This window comes from Malaclemys terrapin, chromosome 24, assembly GCF_027887155.1.
Source record: "Malaclemys terrapin pileata isolate rMalTer1 chromosome 24, rMalTer1.hap1, whole genome shotgun sequence".
In the NCBI taxonomy this organism is placed as follows: Eukaryota; Metazoa; Chordata; order Testudines; family Emydidae; genus Malaclemys; species Malaclemys terrapin.
Genome location: NC_071528.1, coordinates 9,638,338 through 9,651,731, shown reverse-complemented (window position 1 = coordinate 9,651,731; position 13,394 = coordinate 9,638,338). Strand labels below are relative to the sequence as shown.

The following is a 13,394-nucleotide window of genomic DNA, read 5'->3' as shown; positions in this document are numbered from 1 at the left end:
GTGATGTGTTATGTGAGGCATGAAGGGTGTTTGTGTCCATTTGAATTGTGTATGTGTGTGTGAGGCTAAATGAGGCATGGGTGTTGTGTTATGGGAGGAATTAAGTCATGCGTGGGTGTTTGTGTTGTTTTGGACGGAGTGTGTGTGTGGTGTGTGAGGCATGGGCATTGTGTTATGTTTTTGTGGGTGTATCGAGTGGGGTGTGTTGTGGGAGGGTTGTGTATATTGGGTTGTGAGGGTTGAGTATGTATTGGGCTGGAGTGGGGGTTGTGTATATTGGGCCAGGGTGGGATTCTAGGGGGCTGTGTGTATTGGGTTGTGGAGGGGGGTTGTGTGTATGTTGGGCCGGGGGTGGGGAGGTTGTGTGTACTCGGGTGGGGTGATTTGGGGTGTACATGTTGAGCTGAGGTGTGTAGGGGGTGGGTGTTGCGTTGTGTGTGTTGGCCGGGGGGGGGAGGTTGTGTTCCCTAGAAGGCTGTTTGCCCCGGCGAGACCCCTCTCTGGGTGCTGATGCACCCCTGGGTGTGCGTGACCCCATCTCCCCAGTGCAGGTGCTCGGCCGGGGAAGGGGGGGGGGCTGGCTGTGTCTGATCCGACCCCCCTCCCCCATTGCACAGGGAGAACAAAGGATCAGGGCCCCGGGGCCAACGCTCCCTTCATCTCCTCAGCTCCTTTCTTCCCCGGGTGCTTCGAAATCCATCCGCTTCCCTCCCTCCCGAACCGCAGCTGCTAATGAGAGCGCGGCCTGTTTGCCAAGCCGATTTCAAAGGAGCGGCGCAGGGAGAGGAGTCTGGTAAAGACACGGGGAAGAGATGCCGCCAGCCATTAGTGCCGAGACCCAGCGCTTTCCTGGACCTCCCTGCCCCCTTTGGCTGCTCCAAGGGGCTGGGCCGATTTGCAGAGCGTCTTTCCCAGGAGTGTGTGAGACCGTGTATGTGCGCGGGGGAGGGGTCCACGTGCAAATGTGAGCAGGAGTGCGCATGCTATGTGCACCTGGGAGCGGGTGTGCTAGTGTGCATGAGAATGTGTGAGTTTGTGCACATGAATGTAAGTGTGGGAGCGGGGGGGGCATGTAGGTGTGTGCACGCAATTGTGAAATGTGCATAATCAAACATGACCTATGAGGGAAGATTTGAGAAGAGAAGAGAAGACTGAGAGGGGACATGATAATAGTTTTCAAATACATAAAAGGTTGTTACAAGGCGGAGGGAGAAAAATTGTAGGTATGTACACATCTGTGATGGTGTGTGCCTTTGTGCAAATGGGTGTGTGAGAGAAAGTGCTTGTGCATGAACATGCATGTCAGTGCAGGGCTACATGGGTGAGTGTGTGAGAGAATATGCCTGTGTGGGGTGCAAATGTGTGTTAGCGAGAGTTTACGTGCATGCATGTGAATGTGCACGTTTGTGTATGTGTGTGTGTGTGCCTACCTGCATGAGTGTGAGCGTGTGAGCAGGGAAGTGTGTGAGCGTGTGTGTAAGCCCGCCTGCTCTCACAGCAGCACACCCACACGATGGGCAGCTGACACCAGCACTGCTTCAATGCCTGCTTTAATGATTAAGAGCATCTTTCAAACAGGCAGCAGCTCTGCTCCACCTCGCTCTGAGCCGGCAGAGACTGTCCCCGAGCTCCTGCCACTCGTGCTTCGGCAGGGCGTTGCTCCCACTTGCTCAGTTCGTTTCTTGTGACTGCCCTGCCTCCCAAAGCAGCCCCCATCAAGGAGCCTCAGTGCTCACGCCCCATGGCCTGGGCAGAGCCAGACACACCGGTGGGGCAGTGATCTGAGCAGAGGGCTGGGCGCCAGGCGGTCCTGAGCTCTAAACCCTAAAACTCCCCCTTCCGGGCGTGAGAGGGGAATTCAGCCTCTCCATCTTATTTGGATCTTGGCCTTCTAGTTAACAGGAGGAGGGCTAGCTCAGTGGTTTGAGCATTGGCCTGCTAAACCTAGGGTTGTGAGTTCAATCCTTGAAGGGGTCACTTAGGGATCTGGGGCAAAATCAGTACTTGGTCCTGCTAGTAAAGGCAGGGGGCTGGACTTGATGACTTTTTGAGGTCCCTTCCAGTTCTATGAGATAGGTATATCTCCCTGTCAACAGCTTGCCCAATGACAGAGACTGCTGGGTACTGTACAGAAACAGAGAACCTAGTGGACCACAAGCTAAATATGAGGCAACGGTGTAACACTGGTGCAAAAAAATCAAACAGCGTTGTGGGATGTATTAGCAGGAGTGTTGTAAGCAAGACACGAGAAGTAATTCTTCTGCTCTACTCTGCACTGATAAGGCCTCAGCTGGAGTATTGTGTCCGGTTCTGGGCGCCAAATTTCAGGAATGATGTGGACAAATTGGAGAAAGTCCAGAGAAGAGCAGCAAAAATGATGAAAGGTCTAGAAAACATGAGCTATGAGGGAAGATTTGAGAAGAGAAGAGAAGAGAAGACTGAGAGGGGACATGATAATAGTTTTCAAATACATAAAAGGTTGTTACAAGGCAGAGGGAGAAAAATTGTTCTTCTTAATCTCTGAGGTTAGGACAAGAAGCAATGCGAGGTTTAGGTTGGACATTAGGAAAAACTTCCTAACTGTCAGAGTGGTGAAGCACTGGAATAAATTGCCTAGGGAGGTTGTGGAATCTCCGTCATTGGAGATTTTTAAGAGCAGGTTGGACAAACACCTGTCAGTGATGGTCTAGATAATACGTAGTCCTGCCCTGAGTGCAGGGGACTGGACTAGATGACCTCTCGAGGTCCCTTCCAGTCCTATGATTCTATTAAAAGCAGATGGGGCCTGATAGATACCAGACTGAGAACAGCTACACACTCCAAGCAGCCACCAGATACCACTGGCATTCACGCCCAGGGTGGGTTTGAACTGGTGACCCAGGGACAAAAGGCTCCATAGCCCCCAGAAGCAGTGGGAAAAGGCTGAAATTTTCCCAGCTCCAGATGTTTGGTATTTGAGCATCACGTGGAAACAATCGTGAGCTGGCAAGGGCGCAACGGTTTGGCACAGAGTTATTTCTGGGGCAGCTTTTGTATTTCTACAGATGCCATCAGAGCATCTCGCACTATTAAAAAGCTACACGTTTTCACTCGGTTTTTTATCATCATCAGAATAATAAGGCCTGGGAAACATCCGTCTGAAAGCTCTTTACATTCCCCAATTCTCATTTTGTTTCTTCTTCCACTTTGCTGGTTTGTTATGGTAGGGTTGCTTCTAAATTCTGGGCCCTGCATCCTGGTTTATTGTTATGGAATAGTTCAAGGAAAGCCGCACTCTGCATCCCGTTGCTTGGAAGATCTATGTTCTGAGTCCTAGTTTACCATTGTCAGGCTGCACAGAGCAGATGGGCTCTGCTTTGTTATCGCAGAATATGGAAACTTTTTTTTAAAAGAGCAGCTGAAGCTGTTTCTTGGAGGGGAAAAAAAATCACATCCTGAATTGCACGGAATTTGCAAAGAGCCAGAAGATGAAAACAAGGCAGGTCAGACCGCGTGCCAGGCAATCTCTTTTTAAGTTGTTACTTAAACTTTGAGATGCGGTCGTGATAACAAAGGGGGAAATAATTGGCATGCAAATGAAGCGCCATATTTTTTAGTTCTCTGCGAGCTGCGTTGTGAATTCCACTGGGGATTCATTCCCGTGTTTTTATGTTTAAAGTCAACCCTGGATGCTTTGGAGAATAATTCAGTTTCTTTTACAGCCCTGGGTACATCAAAGTGGTCTTTACAAATATACCGCACCGTGTCACCCTCCATCTGATGGCTCGTAATTCCCCCTTTGTAAAACATTAAAGAGGATCGGCAATTTGAAACGAAAACCCAGCAGCCTGAGGGAAATGAATCGGATCCTCTAGAGCGCTTATGGACTCAGATGGCCCCTGCGACTAGTATCTGAGCACCTCACAATGTATTCATCATGTGACATAGGGCGGTGTTATCCCCATGTTACACAAGGGAAACTGAGGCACATGGGGGGGACTATCAACTTTAGGCCAGGCCCCAGTGGCTTTGCTACTTCCACCCTGCAGGGTAGTTGAGTAGGGAGAACAGGTCACCATCCAACATACATTGGCCCATACCCATTCCTAGAGGAGCATACCAGCTCCGTAAGGGCTTCAAGAGTGGAGAATGGGTAGGGCTGGCATTTAAAACCCCACAGTAAGTCAGCATACCATGAGGGACTTGCCCAAAGTCACAGAGACAGTCTGTGGCAGAGCAGGGACTTGAACCCAGGTTTCCCTAGTCCTGGGAGCTGCCCTACCCACTGGACCACCTTCCCTTCCTGTGAGTATTACAGGGAAAACATCCTGATTTTGAGCTGAAGGAGGCTATAGGCTCATCTCCCCAAGGGAAGGGCTGGGAACCCCATTGCACAGGAAAGGAAAAAGAAGGGCTCAGGATTTTCGAAAGCGACTAGTGATTTTGGGTGCCCAGCTTCAGAGCCCATAAAGGGGCCTGATTTTCAGAGGGGCAGATGCTCAGCGCGGTGTCTGACATTGGATGAGCGGCACGGGAAAAGCTGGGCCCAGAGTGATCAAAGAAAAGATCTTTTTAACACGGCGCACAGTTGGCCTCCACAAAATCCCATTCCAGCCAGGAGCTTAGCAGAATTCCAACACGGGGACTGAACTTTTATAGAGGTGGGGAGACCATCCAGAGTTACGAGAGTAACGCATAAAAAACGAAGACGTAAGAGTATTCGAAAGGATATAAACCTTTCTGCTCCAACCTCTAACGAATGGGATAAGGAGAATTTCCCCTAGATTATCCCATAACTGCCTCCTACAGGGTTCTCAAACCTTCCCTGAAACAGCTGCTCCTGGTCATATTCGACACAGGATTCAGGAATAGAAGGTCTCTGGGGCTGACCTGGTCTGGAAGTTCCTATAAGCACAGACTGGAGGCAGCAGGCCCGCACTGGCTAGTGTGGTTGCATGTGTCTCTGTGATATCATCCCATACAGCGATTGTCCCAAATGATACCAGACTAATCGGCAGGGGCAGGGGACTAGGAAATCAAAATGTTCTATTAATCACAATGATCTCATAAATAATATTCATAATCAGCCCACCTGTCCCTCCCCTCTGGGGTCATTCCTAGTGCCTGGGGGCGGCGGGGTTGGGAGCCCCGCGTGCTGCTTGTTAGGAGCCGGCAGGCTCTTTTCGGGAGGTGAGTGGCCAGATCTGGCTTTGCTTAGCACATCCCAGCTGGGAAGCCGCCCGTCTCGCGAGGGGGATGAAATATCGACTCGGTGTTCAGTTGGCTGATTGCCCGGAGTCCTGTATTAGAGACCCCTTTGTGAGGAAAGGCGGCTTTTAATTTCTAATTACGCCGGTCCCTTCTCGCTGCCTGTCATAGGCGCCTGTATCATTAACGGCCCCGTGTGGCAGGGGAGGAGGGCTCGGGGCACCCGTTGGACAGTCGGGAAGACGATGGAGGAGGAGGGGAAGGCAGGGAGGTGGGAGTGAAGGGAAGGGCGGCTGTTAACAGCAGAGGAGGTGCTCGGGTGACAGGGCGCAGCGCAAGGCGGCCTGCGTGCAGATCTCCACGTGAGGGAGGATGCTGGTGCTGGACAGTAACAAAGGTGCCAGAATTAGCTCTTGGTGCTGGAGATATAGCAGAGGGCCTGGGACCCACGCGTGCCTCCTGGCTGGAGACTCCCAGGGGCTGGGATATAGCAAAGGGGATGCACCCGTCGTCGCGTCTCATCACGGGAGGATCCCGTCCCAGGTGCTGTGAAGCAGTGAAGTCTCCGGGTTATGGGATCTGGGGCAGGGAGCGTTGCCTGTGCTCTGACCTGCACTTCACAGCTCTTGGTCTGCAGGCTGCAGCCGGGGGAACGTGCCCCCTCCCTAACCAAGCCCAACCAGGTCTCACCCCTAGTTCTATGGGCTTCAGCGGACAGAGCTTCTCATTGCTGATAGGAATGCTTGGGGCAGGCTGGGAAACTGGTTTCCGCTCCCTTTCTTCCTAGTCTCTGGCTAGGTCTACACTACCCGCCTGAATCGGCGGGTAGAAATTGACCTCTCGGGGATCGATTTATCGCGTCCCATCGGGACGCGACAATCGATCCCCAAATCGGCGCTCTTACTCCACCAGCGGAGGTGGGAGTAAGCGCCGCCGACAGAAAGCCGCAGAAGTCGATTTTGCCGCCGTCCTCACAACGGGGTAAGTCGGCTGCGATACGTCGAATTCAGCTACGCTATTCACGTAGCTGAATTTGCGTATCTTAAATCGACTCCCCCCTGTAGTGTAGATGTACCCTCTGTGTCATGTTGGTTTCCCCCATCAAAATCTACCCCGTTCCTCCCACCGGAGTCGTCAGATCTCAGCCCTGGCCCCGGACTCCCCAAGATGGACTTGGCTGAAAGTCACTGATGTCTGTGCTAACAAGTTCTGTTCTATGCTGTGTTCCTGTCGAACAACAACCCTTGTGTTGTACCCAGGGCCAACGAGGGGGGGCGGGGAAGCCGGTACAAATTACCGGGGCCCGGCTTCCCCTGCTTCCCTCACCTCTGGTCAGCCCTTTTTAGCCGGACCGCCCTTGCTGCGGGGGCCGAAAAAAAATTTTTCACCAGGACCTGAACCCGCTCTCGGCGGCCCTGGTTGTACCGGCTGGCTGAGAGTCGTGTCTGCCTGCGGAGTTGGGATGCCCAGGTGGACTCGCTGCGGGAAGTGCATGGTGTGGATGCAGCATGTGTCTAAGCAAGTGCCTTCTGCTGTGTTAGAGGCGTCCCAAAGACAGGGCCGGGGGCAGTGCATCTGTCCACCCCTAAAATCCCTCTGCCCAATGTCCCATTGCAGTTTGAGCTGCAAGAACTTTCTAGGTGGGTGCCGTCTCCCCCCCGCACACACACTCCTGCATCCTCTTTCTCCCCCCAGGGAAGGGCTGCGGGGGGCGGGGGGGGGGTCACAGCATGGTATTTCAGGGGCTGGTGTGCAATTTCACCCTTGATGGCTTCTTCTACATAGGACACAGGGGGGGAGAAGGCGTTTTGATTTAACCGGAGTCTCAGCTCGCTGGTTACATGAAATTGACTAATCAATTAAATTGTTGCTTACTTGTTAATTACAGCAACTGGACAGCAGCCAAGGGCCCTGGGTTCGGTTCCTTCCGCTTCCCCCGTACCCAGAGTTCGGGGCACCCCTAGACTTGCCTGGTGAAATTGCTCTTGCTTCCAGAGAGCTGTAGCCAGCTGGCGGAATGGCTCCGACGGGACCCCGAGGGAGCCTTTCTCCCCCAGGAGGTTCGGCTCTTGCAGAGGGGAATGAAGCGGGGGGGAGCTAAGCCGTCTGTTTCAGACTCCAGAGTATTTCAATTGATTTTCCAACACTCTGTACATCCCGATCTGATTGCATTTCAGACAAGAAACAAGCGCAAAGCACCTGAGTGCGGAGCTATCTTTGGGTTATAATGAGAAAATATCACTCACTGGCTTCCTTGCTCCCGCTGATCCGAAAAGCAGCAGGACTGCTGGATGAGGGAGGAAGGAAGGATGATCCAGTTGTTGGCACACTAGCCTAGGATTTGGAGACCCGGCTTCACATCCCTGCTCTGCCACAGACTTCCTCTGTGGCTTTGGGCAAGTCACTTAGCCTCTCTGTGCTTCTGTTCCCCATCTGTAACAAAGGGCGAGGGGTGTTGTAAGGATAAAAGCATTAAAGAGTGCGAGGCACTAGAAGCTACTGTCATGGGGCCGGATATATACCTTTGATGAAGAAAATCAGACAGGGCTGTGGGGAACTTCCAGGAGATTCCCAGTGGAGAAACTCAGCCAACGTTTGTCCAAATGCATCAGGAACGTTTGAGGTTTTCCATTGCACCTCTGATCCTCTTTAGATCAGCCCTTAACATATTTGAAGACTGTTCTCAGCTCCCTCCTCAGTTTTCTGTTCTCAAGGCTAAACGCGCCCAGTGTTTTCAACCTTTCCTCTTCCGCAAGCACAGTTGTGGGACACAGTTGTGGAGTACCCGTGTGAGTGGCTGTCTTCCCATTGGCGTAAAAGGCCCTGGCAAAGCTAAAAGATGATAGGCACATTGTTGCAACCAGCAGTGTAGCCTGCACCTGTATTTAATCACCTTGAGTGAGAAAAGAGAGCAGCGGCTTCTGGAAGCTGCTTCGATCTTCACCACCTCGGGACTTCTCATCTAGGTTTAATAAAAGATTTTGTTCGGGAAATCCAAGCTTCTTCGAGACACACGGCTTGGTGTGTCCCTTCCTGCCTCCTTTTCAGAGGGCCGGATTCTCCATAGCGCTCTCAGTGGTGACACTCAACTGTGACAGATTTGGGGCTGGGCTCTTTAGGAACTCAGGGGGGCTAGGATGGGTGCTCACCCCCCCCACCCATCAGCTGCTTGGTTCAGGGGCCACATGACCATGACCCAAGCCCTCTCCGTGGAAAGCAGTCACATGTCCCCCCATAAAGGCTAATGGCTCTTGTCCGTCTAAATTGAGGAGCATGAGTTTCGCCTGCAGTGGGCATTAAGCTGAGCTCAGAACCGGCTGGCAATTCATCTGGAACGCCGAGATTGTGCTGGAATGAACTGGGGAGAGGGCGGTGGACGCCAGCAAGGCTGAGCGCCTCCATGGGCCATGTTGGCCCTCTAATCAACCCAGCCTCAGGGGCAGGGGCAGTTCCAGGGATCCCCCCATCCCCCGCCACCGGAGTGATGGGAAGTGGGGGATTCACTCTTGCTTCTTTACCTGCTCTCTTTTTCTCTTCATCCCTCCCTGTATTTTTCGCTCCGTCTTTTTTAAACTCTCCATAAATATGTTTATTAACCCCCTACTCACTCACTCACTCACTCACTCATGCCCGTCACCCCAATCGGGGTATGGGCCGCCAACCACAGATCTCCAGAGTCCTCTATCCTGGGCCATTTGCTCTAGCTGGTTCCAGGTATAGCCCATTTTTATGCTATCAGCCTGAAGGTCGCGTCATTAGCTCTTAATTTCTGAGTTGCATTAGTTACTAAATGACGCCGTAAGCGTGAGCAGTGGAACTGGTTGCTGCGGTGAAAGCAGTGAGCAGTTCCGGTGGGTCGGGCGATCCGTGGCAGAAGCAGGTGGTCAGGCAGGGGCAGTGTTTCCGAGGGGCCAGAGGGGTTTTGTAACGTGTGGGTCCTCGGCTGTGCTGCAAGCGTGTTGGGATGCAGGGTTTCGGCTTGGGTCCCTCGAAGTTACATCACACCAAGATTGCAAGGGACGGGGTTTTATTGTCCCTGCGGGAGGCTGGTGGGGAAAGCTGAGAATGTACAAAACTTGAAGGCATTTTCCTGTGTGTGTGTGTGTGTGTGTGTGTGTGTGTGTTGAGAGGGTGATGTGTGTGTAAAGGGTGCAGTGAGTGGTGTGTGTAGAGGAGGCGGTATATGTGAATGGCACACGTGTGTGTTGGTGTGTAGAGTGGGGGTGGTGTATAGAAGGAGCGGATAGTGTGTGGGGAGGGGTGTCTGTGTGCCCAGAGAGGGGTGTGTGTCTCTGTGTGGGTAGCCAGTTTGTATGCGGTGGGCCGTGTGTGTGGACATGGAGGGGCTGGGGTGCATGTGTGTCAGTGAGGGCAGGTGTAGGGGCAGAGGGAGTGTATAGATTTCACTTTCCCATCACCCCACCCCACTTACGTGCCATGGGGCAAACCCACGCCCTGCTTCACCACCTAGATGCTGTGCTGTTGGGACCCTTAGACCTTTCCATTCCCTCTCCCTCCCTCACCCAGTTCATCTCTCCAGCCTCCCATCCCCTGCATCCCCGTCCTTCTTCCCCATCCCCTGGGGAAGCAGCAACACGAACTGCCACAGCCCACGCTCACCTCTCCCTCCGGGCACCACACGCTCAGCGGGACCCAGGAGGCCTGGTGACTGCGAGGCCGGCGGCACGGCCTGGTCTTTACGAGCCCACGGGAGCTCAGGTGTCGCACCTAGCAGGTTTCTCCGATGGCTGCTCTCCCGTAGAAGTCAGAGCAGCGGGGCAGCATGGGGAGCCCGTTCTCTGTTGGGGAGAGGATCTCGCGGCCCAGGGGCCATCCCAACCGCAGCCCAGTGGACGCCCAAGAGCCTCTTCCTCCGCAGCTGCCTCTGTCTCTCCGTCTGCCCGTGCTGCTCGCCTTTCCTCTGTCTCCCTGGAGCAACAACCGAGCGCCTGATGGCCCACGCTAGGCCGGGCCTTGGCAGGGCCGTCGTCTGGAACGTGGCCCGCACTGGGGAGTTACACTGAGCAAGGATGTGGCCACATCTGCCTGGGGTGTGTGTGTGTGTGTGTGTGTGTGTGTGTGTGTCCCCTTACATACCTATCTGGCCTGTGGTGTGCGGTGTGTGTACGGGAGTGGAGCGTGCAGGGGTTGTGTTTGTGCAGTGCTTGTCTCTTGGGTTGGTGGTGTGGCTGTGTGTGGGCAGTGCCAGTGTGTATCTTTGTGGCCGGGTGTGGGTGTTGTTCTGTCTGTGCAATGCCTGTCGCTTTATGCTGGGGGGGGACGAGGGTGCACCGTTTGACTGATGCGAGTTATTCTGTATTATCCCACTGCGCTCAGCGCTGTACAAACACAGAACAAAGAGACAGCTCCTGCCCCAGTCTCAGACAAGAGACAACAGGGACAGACAGACAGACGGGCAAATGCAAGGAAACCGTGATACGATACCGGTCAGCAAGATGGACGGTTGTTCCAGCCGCCGAACTGCTGTCTAGTTTTGTGTAGGCCTCGGGGCCAAGGAAGGTTTGGTGGCGGGATTGAAAGGATTTTGTGGATGTTTACAGGGAGCGTGAGGGGCAGCAGGGGCGAAAGCACAAAGGGGCTTGTCTGGAGATGTACCAAGTGGGCCGATCAGAGGCCGGAGTCAACATCTCGACACTGAATAAGGGCTGATGGGTCGGTGGGGCCAGGTGCTGAAGACAAGCAGCTTGTGTCTGATGTGAAGGGGACGCAAAGAGAGCGGTGGCCTGGTCAGAGCCACGGGCGAGGAGGAGGATCTTCGCAGCAGCATTGTGAAAGGAGCGGAGCGAGGCAAGATCGCATGTGTCGAGGCCAGAGAGAAGGATGGCGCAGCGGGCGAGATGATGAGAGGCTGGACGAGGGGTTCAGCTGCATGGATGGATGAGAAAGGCCAGATCTCAGAGGTCGTCCGTGGAAGGAATCTTCCCCATTAGCCCCAGCCTGGGTGGGAGCCCCTAAAGGGAGGACTGAATCCAAGATGACAGCCTGGTTATGGGCCTGAGGGACCAGCAGGATGGCAGTGTGGGCCACAGTGACTGAGAAAGGAGATGGGGAGAGGACTTGTGTCTACACAGCGGGGTGTGTTTTGTGCGTTTGGGGTGTCTTGTGTGGTGTGCGCTGCTGGCGGTGCAAGGTGTTGTGTCTCTGCAGTGGGTTGTGTCTGTGGTGTAGTGTTCATGTTGTGCTGGGCTCTATGCAGTGGGTTGTGTTGGGGTGTTTTGCTGGGGTCTGCGCAGAGGGTTGTGTCCAGGGGGGTTGTGCTATGGTCTGGGCAGTGGGTTGTGTCGGGAGTGTTGTGCTGGGGTCTGGGCAGTGGGTTGTGTTGTGCTGGGGTCTGAGCAGTGGGTTGTCAGGTGGATTGTGCTGTGGCCTGGGCAGTGGGTTGTGTCTGAGGTGTTGTGCTGGGGTCTGACAGTGGGTTGTGTCGGGAGTGTTGTGCTGGGGTCTGGGCAGTGGGTTGTGTCCAGGGGGGTTGTGCTGGGGTCTGGGCAGTGGGTTGTGTCCAGGGGGGTTGTGCTGGGGTCTATGCAGTGGGTTGTGTTGGGGTGTTTTTCTGGGGTCTGAGAAGTGGGTTGTCAGGTGGGTTGTGCTGGGGTCTGGGCAGTGGGTTGTATCGGGGGGGGAGGGGTTGTGCTGGGGTCTGGGCAGTGGGTTGTGTCTAGAGGGTGTTGTTCTGGGGTCTGTCGGTTGTTTCCGGGGGGGGGGTTGTGCTGGGGTCTGGGCAGTGGGTTGTCAGGTGGGTTGTGCTGGGGTCTAGGCAGTGGGTTGTCGGGTGGGTTGTGCTGGGGTCTGGGCAGTGGGTTGTGTCGGGGGGGGAGGGGTTGTGTCGGGGTCTGGGCAGTGGGTTGTGTCGGGGGGGCGGTTGTGCTGGGGTCTAGGCAGTGGGTTGTCGGGTGGGTTGTGCTGGGGTCTGGGCAGTGGGTTGTGTCGGGGGGGGAGGGGTTGTGCTGGGGTCTGGGCAGTGGGTTGTGTCGGGGGGGGAGGGGTGGTGCTGGGGTCTGGGCAGTGGGTTGTGTCGGGGGGGCGGTTGTGCTGGGGTCTAGGCAGTGGGTTGTCGGGTGGGTTGTGCTGGGGTCTGGGCAGTGGGTTGTGTCGGGGGGGGAGGGGTTGTGCTGGGGTCTGGGCAGTGGGTTGTGTCGGGGGGCGGTTGTGCTGGGGTCTAGGCAGTGGGTTGTCGGGTGGGTTGTGCTGGGGTCTGGGCAGTGGGTTGTGTCTAGAGGGTGTTGTTCTGGGGTCTGTCGGTTGTTTCCGGGGGGGGTTGTGCTGGGGTCTGGGCAGTGGGTTGTCGGGTGGATTGTGCTGGGGTCTGAGCACTGGGTTGTGTCCGGGGGGGGGGGAGTGTGCTAGGGTCTGGGCACAGGGTTGTGTTGCGGGGGGGGTTGCATGGCTGTCCCCTTGCGCTCTCCATCTCTGTCACTCACCTACATGTCGATTTATGCCACTAAAGTGTTGAGCAAAATCTAAAATGACCCCTGCTCAGTACCTGGGTGGGAAAACACTGGGGCCTTGGCCACCCAGCCAGAGCATCCCCCAGAACCCCCAAACCCAGGGAGACCCGCGACACTGGGGAGCACAGGGAGGGGGGAGGCAGGGGCAGCTCTTTCGAGCCACCTGCCCGGGGTTCACATTCCCTGGTGCTGGCTGACCCGTCGCTCCGGACTCCTTGTGCTCAGTCCCTGGGGTTGGGGGACACACTCATGCCCATGGGGGTGCCTGGTGCTCAGGGGAGGAGGCACTGATGTGCAACAGGGCTGAGAGCCCAGATCTGGAGGAACTAGCAGCCTGCATTGCATGATCGGGGATGTGGGGGGTAGGGAGGAAGGCCCCCAGGGTAGTCCGGTCCATGCGGTCTCTGCAAAATCAAATTCTCCTGTTTTCTGTGGCCCTCCTCGGAGCCCATCAGATCTGAGAGAAAGGGCTGGGAGACCGGAGGAGAAGGCTGGGCAGAGCAGGGGGTTGGATGACAGAGGAGCGGGGGAGAGAGGGAACGGGGAAGTGGAGGAGAGGGAAGGAAAGCGAGAGATGGCGGGTGGACGGAGGAGGCTGAGCAGGACATGGAAAAAAACAGCTTTTCCCAGCATATTTGGGATTCTTTCGTCTGGGAATGACCCACTTTCCTTCACCCTTCAAAGAAACAATCCCCTCCCAGCCAGGGCCTCCTCCATAGGCAAAAGACAGCCACTCTTGGC

The 13,394-nt window shown here is 55.0% G+C and overlaps 1 protein-coding gene across 2 annotated transcripts in view; it reads left to right on the top strand.

The window, feature by feature from the left end:
• Nucleotides 1-13,394, top strand: part of SEMA6B (semaphorin 6B) — a 93,252-nt gene that overhangs the window by 41,453 nt on the left and 38,405 nt on the right. The window lies entirely within an intron of this gene.